This window comes from Triticum dicoccoides, chromosome 3A (genome assembly GCF_002162155.2).
Source record: "Triticum dicoccoides isolate Atlit2015 ecotype Zavitan chromosome 3A, WEW_v2.0, whole genome shotgun sequence".
Lineage (NCBI taxonomy): Eukaryota > Viridiplantae > Streptophyta > Magnoliopsida > Poales > Poaceae > Triticum > Triticum dicoccoides.
The window spans coordinates 75,482,160-75,491,790 of record NC_041384.1 but is presented as its reverse complement, the minus strand read 5'-3'; the positions used below and the strand labels follow the sequence as shown (position 1 = coordinate 75,491,790).

At 39.5% G+C, this 9,631-nt stretch overlaps 1 pseudogene; it reads left to right on the top strand.

The window, feature by feature from the left end:
* LOC119271255 overlaps positions 1–5,183 on the top strand; it is a 76,322-nt pseudogene extending 71,139 nt beyond the window's left edge.
* The last annotated feature ends 4,448 nt before the right edge of the window (positions 5,184–9,631 follow it).

Here is a 9,631-nt window from a genome sequence, read left to right as displayed (position 1 = left end):
GAGCCACTTGCGGCGCCACCTCGGGGAAACTTGAGGGCTAGTTTTAGCTATACGTAGTGTTCATCCGGTGTTGCCCTGAGAATGAGATATGTGCAGCTCCTATCAGGATGTCGGCGCATCAGGCGGTCTTGCTGGTCTTGTTTTACCATTGCCGAAATGTCTTGTAACCGGGATTCCGAGTCTGATCGGTCTTCCTGGGAGAAGGAATATCCTTCGTTGACCATGAGAGCTTGTGATGGGCTAAGTTGGGACACCCCTGCAGGGTTTTGAACTTTCAAAAGTCATGCCCACGGTTATGGGAAGATGGGAATTTTTTAATGTATGGTTGTAGAGAACTTGACACTTGGCTTAATTAAAATGCATCAACCGCGTGTGTAGACGTGATGGTCTCTTTCCGGCGGAGTCCGGGAAGTGAACACGGTTCTTGTGTTATGCTTGAACATAAGTAGTTTTAGGATCACCTCTTGATCACTTCTAGTTCACGACCGCGCTTTGCTTCTCTTCTCGCTCTCATTTGCGTATGTTAGCCACCATATATGCTAGTGCTTGCTGCAGCTCCACCTCACTACCCTATCCTACCCATAAGATTATATAGTCTTGATCGCGAGGGTGTGAGATTGCTGAGTCCCCGTGACTCACAGATTACTTCAAACAGCTGTAGGTGCCGATGACAACCGTGCAGGTGACGCAATCGAGCTCAAGGAGGAGCTCGATGAAGATCGTGTTCGATTGTGTTGTTTCGTTTCCAGTTGATCATTTGTGGAGCCTAGTCGGGGCGATCGAGGATCTAGCATTAGGGTTGTCTTTCTTTATTTGATTCCGTAGTTGGACCTTGATTGTATTCTGGATGATGTAATGATATATTTATGTATTGTGTGAAGTGGCATTTGTAAGCCAACTCTTTATCCCTTTCTTATTCAGTACATGGGATGTGTAAAGATTACCCCTCTTGCGACATGCCTACTATGTGGATATGCCTCTAAGTCGTGCTCCGACACGTGGGAGATATAGCCGCATCGTGGGTGTTACAAGTTGGTATCAGAGCCATCCCCGACTTAGGAGCCCCCTGCTTGATCGAATCGTTGACGTTGTTGAGTCTAGAAAAATGTTTTGAGTCTTATAGGATTATATATATCGGACAGTAGGATTCTTTTTACTCCTCAATCCCTTCGTCGCTCTGGTGAGGCCTCCTGACATAGATATTGACTCTTCTCTTCTCAAATTTCACGAATTTTTTTTTAGGATCACGGGGGTATCTTGGAATTGTTCTGATGGTTTTGTGACGAGAACATTGTTCTTGGTGCCTCCTGACATTTAGGGGTTGTGGCAGTATCCCGGGGAGTTGAGCTCCGAGGTGTTGTCGTCACAATTTTATCATTGCAGTTCTGGAATACCTGAGTTTCGCCGACATCAAAAATCTCTTTTATGCAGTTGTTGGTGAGATATCCTCGACGCCACGCAGTACTGGGGCGGGAGGTCGGGAGTATTGCCATAACTCGTATAACGGATGCTTTTTGAAGGTTGAGGTAAATGATTTCCGAAGGTTTCTTGGTTATGTGTTGAAGGATGGATACAGCTGGATGTAGGTTTTGCTAGTTTGGGTGAGCTATTATGCTTCCCCTGTATCCCCAACACCTGATTGCATACCAAAAAGTTTCGGGAGTTTATAAGTGGGAATTCAAGTATCTCCTAGAATATCTTTTCCAACAGACACATGATACGATATGGGATCTATCATATGTTTGTTCTTTTGCAAGCCAATCCTTTGTTTTGTTTTGATTGTGGTATTCGAGTTGCTTCGAAGTCAAGAGTTGATTCCATACCTTTCCGGAGCGGTGTTCTCATACTCCTATGTGAATACCAATACTTCATGATAATCGAGATTGTCATGGCAATCCTTTTCAACCGATGTCTTTCTCTTCAAGTGGTTCCGATCATTTCAACATCCGCAAGTTCAATTCTAAGTTCTCTCAACGGTGCTCATTTCATCCGCCCCAAGTTGTCTTTGTTTTCCCGCCCACCCACCCTTTTCTTCAAGGATTCAGATTTCTTAATCAAGTATCCATTTTATTCATGTGAAGTCTCTTCATTCTTTTCAATCAATGTTCTTACCCGGTGGTTCTCGTGAAGATGCTCTACAAGTTCATCATTATTCATTCTCTTTCTTCTCCGGTGGATTCAATTCAAGCTTTGCTGATCATATCCCTTTTCCTCGTTTCAAATATTTTTCCCATACCGGTGCACCTCATAATCATTCCCTGCTTGCTATTCAATTGTTCCGGAGTACTGAAGATATCTCGAAGATTCATGTTTCCACTCTGCATTCGTTCAAACTCTTTCGAGATTGGTATCTCATTCAAGCCATTTAATTCAACCGGTGCAATCTCTCTTTTCAAATAATCGTTCAACGGTGTTTCTTTTGAGTGGGCCCTAACCCACAGGTCTTTTCCCGGGATCTTACCTGAATCCTCTATTTTCCCGGAGTTACTCTCAAATTATTTTCCAAGTTTGATGTAAGAATGAATTATCATCAGTTAGATGTATTTCTCCAAGATCGGTCAAATTATTTTCATCGTTGGCTCAACCTCTTCACTTTTGATTCTTCCGGAGTACCTCAACAATTCATGGTGGTGTTTCTCATCGTCATTCTCAAATCTTGAAGACCGAAGAAGAGTTTTCCTCCAAATTTTACACGTTCTTTCAAAGATTCATGGTTCTAGCCTTATGCCATCCTCTCATAATTGTTCTCGATTGTGAGAATTCTTCCACCCATCCGGAGCAATTCAGGAGTATTTTCAGTTTGTTTCTCGGGAGCCCATCATCTCAGAGTTATTCATTCCATCTTTCAGCTCTCATTCTCCAAATCATACCGGTGCATCATTCAAATCTCCTCTAATCAGTTCATGATCTCTCCTTCTCATGTATTTATAATCTCTCAAGTTTCTTCGTTCTTCTATAATTCTTCCCAGTGTTTTCCTTATCTTTTCTTTGTTCATTTTTAATTCTTATGGTGGTTCTTCCAAGATTCTTCTTCCTTCTTTTATCATATCAATTTATTCATTGTTTCAATTCTACCGGTGGATCATTGAGGACCTTATTCAAGTTTGCGCCATATCTATCTTAACCCTTTCTACGAGAATAAGTAGTATGCCAAATCCGTTGCTTGTCATCAATTTAAATTGGTGAAGGATAAGCATAATGTAATTCTTATTCTTGTTTCATCGAGTAAATTCAATCCCTGCTTTCTGGAGTGGTTCATCATATCACATTCTCGGTTTGAGATGCTTTATCTTTTCTTTTCCAAGAGTTCCAACCTATCTCAATTATATCACCACGAAGATTCATCTAAATCATTGCAAGGATTCACCTTGTGTTTTCAACTTCTCTTTCCTTTCGTTTGATCATTCTTTTATTACCAGAGTTCTTCATGGAGGCTCTACATGATGATTCATAAAGGATTTAATTCCTTCTCGAAGTGTTCATCAAGAATCTTTTCTTAGGAGTTCAAGCATTCTTCGTCTTGCAATCCGGAGTGTAATTCTTTCTAACTTATCTTTTGAGATGGTATTTGATACGTCTCCAACGTATCTATAATTTTTGATTGCTCCATGCTATATTATCTACTATTTTGGACATTATTGGGCTTTATTTTCCACTTTTATATTATTTTTGGGACTAACCTATTAACTGGAGGCCCAGCCCAGAATTGTTGTTTTTGCCTGTTTTAGGGTTTCGAAGAAAAGGAATATCAAACGGAGTCCAAACGGAATGAAACCTTCGGGAACGTGATTTTCTCAACGAACAAGACCCCGGAGACTTGGACCCTACGTCAAGACACAAAAGAGGAGGCCACGAGGTAGGGGGTGTGCCTACCCCCCCCCCAGGCGCGCCCTCCACCCTCGTGGGCCCCATGTTGCTCCATCGACGTACTCGTTCCTCCTATATATACCTACGTACCCCCAAACGATCAGATACGGAGCCAAAAACCTAATTCCACCGCCGCAACTTTCTGTATCCATGAGATCCCATGTTGGGGCCTGTTCCGGAGCTCCGCTGGAGGGGGCATCGATCATGGAGGGCTTCTACATCAACACCATAGCCCCTCCGATGAAGTGTGAGTAGTTTACCTCAGACCTACGGGTCCATAGTTATTAGCTAGATGGCTTCTTCTCTCTTTTTGGATCTCAATACAATGTTCTCCCCCTCTCTTGTGGAGAACCATTCGATGCAATCTTCTTTTTGCGGTGTGTTTGTTGAGATCGATGAATTGTGGGTTTATGATCAAGTCTATCTATGAACAATATTTGAATCTTCTCTGAATTCTTTTATGTATGATTGGTTATCTTTGCAAGTCTCTTCGAATTATCAGTTTGGTTTGGCCTACTAGATTGATCTTTCTTGCAATGGGAGAAGTTCTTAGCTTTGGGTTCAATCTTGCGGTGTTCTTTCCCAGTGACAGTTGGGGTACCAAGGCACGTATTGTATTGTTGCCATCGAGGATAACAAGATGGGGTTTTCATCATATTGCATGAGTTTATCCCTCTACATCATGTCATCTTGCTTAAGGCGTTACTCTATTTTTTAACTTAATACTCTAGATGCATGCTGGATAGTGGTCGATGAGTGGAGTAATAGTAGTAGATGCAGGCAGGAGTTGGTCTACTTGTCTCGGACGTGATGCCTATATACATGATCATACCTAGATATTCTCATAACTATGCTCAATTCTGTCAATTGCTCAACAGTAATTTGTTCACCGACCGTAGAATACTTATTCTCTCGAGAAGCCACTAGTGAAACATATGGCCCCCGGGTCTATCTTTATCATATTAATCTCCTACTACTTTTTCCTTTGCTTTTATTTTACTTTGCATCTTTATCACAAAAATACCAAAAATATTATCTTATCATATCTATCAGATCTCACTCTCGTAAGTGGCCGTGTAGGGATTGACAACCCCTATTCGCGTTGGTTGCGAGGATTTATTTGTTTTGTGCAGGTACGAGGGCCTCGCGCATAGCCTCCTACTGGATTGATACCTTGGTTCTCAAAAACTGAGGGAAATACTTACGCTACTTTGCTGCATCATCCCTTCCTCTTCGGGGAAAACCAACGCAGTGCTCAAGAGGTAGCAAGAAGGATTTCTGGCGCCGTTGCCGGGGAGGTCTACGCAAAAGTCAACATACCAAGTACCCATCACATACCCTTATCTCCCGCATTACATTATTTGCCATTTGCCTCTCGTTTTCCTCTCCCCCACTTCACCCTTGCCGTTTTATTCACCCTCTCTCTCTCTCTATCCTCCCTCTCTTTCTCTATTTGTCTCTTTTTGCCCACTTGCTTTTTGTTTGCTTGTGTGTTAGTTTGCTTGCTTGTCACTATAGCTCTACCTAAATTTGGTGACCTTCACCTTAAAAGGTTAGAAGAGATCGAAAGCAATGTCAGGAGTTTCATGGTTTTGCAATTTTAACATAATAGTTTCTTCAGAAATGAGCTTAAAGAACAGAAAAGTTTTATGAATAAAGAGCTTGATGATATGTCTAAAGAATTCGATGGTTTAAGATCCCAAATTGTTCATCTTGAGAAATTAACTGCTGAAATTTCGGATAGGCAGGCTACCTTAGTTAATAAGATGGCCGCTAAACCGGATTGCTATGAAAATAAAGATGAAGATCTAAAAGTTATTGATGTGTCCCCTATTAAATCTTTGTTTTGCAATATGAATCTTAATAATGATGGGACTGAATATGATCCACGTTTACCTAGAAGGCGTTCCAAGAATTCGGAATTTGTTGATCTTGATGCTAAAATTGATAAAAGTGGGATTGAAGAAATTAAAACCCTAGATGTTGCTAAACCCACTATTATGGATTTCAAGGAATTTAACTATGAAAATTGCTCTTTGATTGATTGTATTTCCTTATTGCAATCCGTGCTAAATTCCCCTCATGCTTATAGTCAAAATACAGCGTTTACTAAACATATCGTTGATGCCTTGATGCAATCTTATGAAGAAAAACTTGAATTGGAAGTTTCTATCCCTATAAAGCTTTATGATGAGTGGGAACCAACTATTAAAATTAAAATTAAAGACCATGAATGCTATGCTTTATGTGATTTGGGTGCTAGTGTTTCCACGATTCCAAAGACTTTGTGTGATCTGTTAGGTTTCCGTGATTTTGATGATTGCTCTTTAAACTTGCACCTTGCGGATTCCACTACTAAGAAACCTATGGGAAGAATTAATGATGTTCTTATTGTTGCAAATAGGAATTATGTGCCCGTAGATTTTATTGTTCTTGACATAGATTGCAATCCTTCATGTCCTATTATTCTTGGTAGACCTTTCCTTAGAACGATTGGTGCAATTATTGATATGAAGGAAGGAAATATTATATTCCAATTTCCATTAAGGAAAGGCACGGAAAACTTTCCTAGAAAGAAAATTAAATTACCTTATGAATCTATTATGAGAGCCACTTATGGATTGCCTACCAAAGATGGCAATACCTAGATCTATCCTTGCTTGTTATGCCTAGCTAGGGGCGTTAAACGATAGCGCTTGTTGGGAGGCAACCCAATTTTATTTTTATTCCTTGATTTTTTTCTCCTGTTTAGTAATAAATAATTTATCTAGCCTCTGTTTTTGTTGTGTTTTTTGTGTTTAATTAGTGTTTGTGCCAAGTAGAACCGTTGGGAAGACTTGGGGAAAGTCTTGTTACACTTGCTGTAAGAAACAGAAACTTTAGCGCTCACGAGAACTGCTGCCATTTTTATTTGGAAAGTGATATTTAGTTAATTATTTTTTCATATGATTAATAGATAAATTCCTAACGTCCATAAATTTATTTTAGAATTTTTGGGGTTCCAGATCTTGCGCTAGCTACAGATTACTACAGACTATTCTGTTTTTGACAGATTCTGTTTTTCGTGTGTTGTTTGCTTATTTTGATGAATCTATGGCTAGTAAAATAGTTTATAAACCACAGAGAAGTTGGAATACAGTAGGTATAACACCAATATAAATAAATAATTAGTTCATTACAGTACCTTGAAGTGGTCTTTTGTTTCCTTTCGCAAACGGAGCTCACGAGCTTTTCTACTTTAAGTTTTGTGTTGTGAAGTTTTCAAGTTTTGGGTAAAGATTTGATGGATTATGAAACAAGGAGTGGAAAGAGCCTAAGCTTGGGGATGCCCATGGCACCCGCAAGATAATCTAAGGACACCTAAAAGCCAAAGCTTGGGGATGCCCCGGAAGGCATCCCCTCTTTTGTCTACTTCTATCGGTAACTTTACTTGGAGCTATATTTTTATTCGCCACATGGTATGTGTTTTTCTTGGAGCGTCTTGTATGATTTGAGTCTTTACTTTTTAGTTTAACACAATCATTCTTTATGTACACACCTTTTGAGAGAGCCATACATGATTTGGAATTTGTTAGAATACTCTATGTGCTTCGCTTATATCTTTTGAGTTATGTAGTTTTGCTCTAGTACTTCACTTATATCTTTTAGAGCACAGTGGTGGATTTGTTTTATAGAAACTATTGATCTCTCATGCTTCACTTATATTATTTTGAGAGTCTTAAATAGCATGGTAATTTGCTTAAAATCCTAATATGCTAGGTATTCAAGAATAATAAAATTCTCTTAAGAGTGTGTTGAATACTATGAGAAGTTTGATGCTTGATAATTGTTTTGAGATATAAAGATGGTGATATTAAAGTTGTGCTAGTCGAGTAGTTGTGAATTTGAAGAATACTTGTGTTAAAGTTTGTGATTCCCGTAGCATGCACGTATGGTGAACCGTTATGTGATGAAGTCGGAGCATGATTTATTTATTGATTGTCTTCCTTATGAGTGGCGGTCGGGGACGAGCGATGGTATTTTCCTACCAATCTATCCCCCTAGGAGCATGCGCGTAATACTTTTCTTTGATAACTTGTAGATTTTTGCAATAAGTATATGAGTTCTTTATGACTAATGTTGAGTCCATGGATTATACGCACTTTTCTCACCCTTCTACCTTTGCTAGCCTCCCTAATACCGCGCACCTTTCGCCGGTATCATACACCCACCATATACCTTCCTCAAAACAGCCACCATACCTACCTATTATGGAATTTCCATAGCCATTCCGAGATATATTGCCATGCAACTTTCCACCGTTCCGTTTATTATGACACACTCCATCATTGTCATATTGCTTAGCATGATCATGTAGTGGACATCGTATTTGTGGCAAAGCCACCATTCATAATTCTTTCATACGTGTCACTCTTGATTCATTGCATATCCTGGTACACCGCCGTAGGCATTCATATAGAGTCATATTTTGTTCTAAGTATCGAGTTGTAATTGTTGAGTTGTAAGAAAAATAATAGCGTGATGATCATCATTATTAGATCATTGTCCCAGTGAGGAAAGGATGATGGAGACTATGATTCCCCCACAAGTCGGGATGAGACTCCGGACGAAAAAAAAGAGAAAGAAAAGAGGCCATAAAAAAAGAGAAAAGGCCCAAATAAAAAAATGAGAGAAAAAGAGAGAAGGGACAATGCTACTATCCTTTTACCACACTTGTGCTTCAAAGTAGCACCATGATATTCATGATAGAGAGTCTCCTATGATATCACTTTCATATACTAGTGGGAATTTTTCATTATAGAACTTGGCTTGTATATTCCAATGATGGGCTTCCTCAAAATGCCCTAGGTCTTCATGAGCAAGCAAGTTGGATGCACACCCACTTAGTTTCTTTTTGAGCTTTCACATACTTATAGATCTAGTGCATCCATTGCATGGCAATCCCTACTCACTCACATTGATATCTATTGATGGGCATCTACATAGCCCGTTGATACGTCTAGTTGATGTGAGACTATCTTCTTCCTTTTTGTCTTCTCCACAATCACCATTCTATTCCACCTATAGTGCTATGTCCATGGCTCACGCTCATGTATTGCGTGAAGATTGAGAAAGTTTGAGAACACTGAAAGTATGAAACAATTGCTTGGCTTGTCATCGGGGTTGTGCATGATTTAAATATTTTGTGTGGTGAAGATAGAGCATAGCCAGACTATATGATTTTGTAGGGATAACTTTCTTGAGCAATGTTATTTTGATAAGACATAATTGCTTTGATAGTATGCTTGAAGTATTATTATTTTTATGTCAATATTAAACTTTTGCCTTGAATCTTTCGGGTCTGAATATTCATACCACAATTAAGAAGAATTACATTAAAATTATGCGAAGTAGCACTCCGCATCAAAAATTCTGTTTTTATCATTTACCTACTCGAGGACAAGCAGGAATTAAGCTTGGGGATGCTTGATACATCTCCAACGTATCTATAATTTTTGATTGCTCCATACTATATTATCTACTGTTTTGGACATTATTGGGCTTTATTTTAGACTTTTATATTATTTTTGGGACTAACCTATTAACCGGAGGCCTAACCCAGAATTGCTGTTTTTTGCCTGTTTTAGGGTTTCGAAGAAAAGGAATATCAAACGGAGTCCAAACGGAATGAAACCTTCGGGAACGTGATTTTCTCAACGAACAAGACCCGGGAGACTTGGGCCCTATGTCAAGACACAAAAGAGGAGGCCACGAGGTAGGGGGG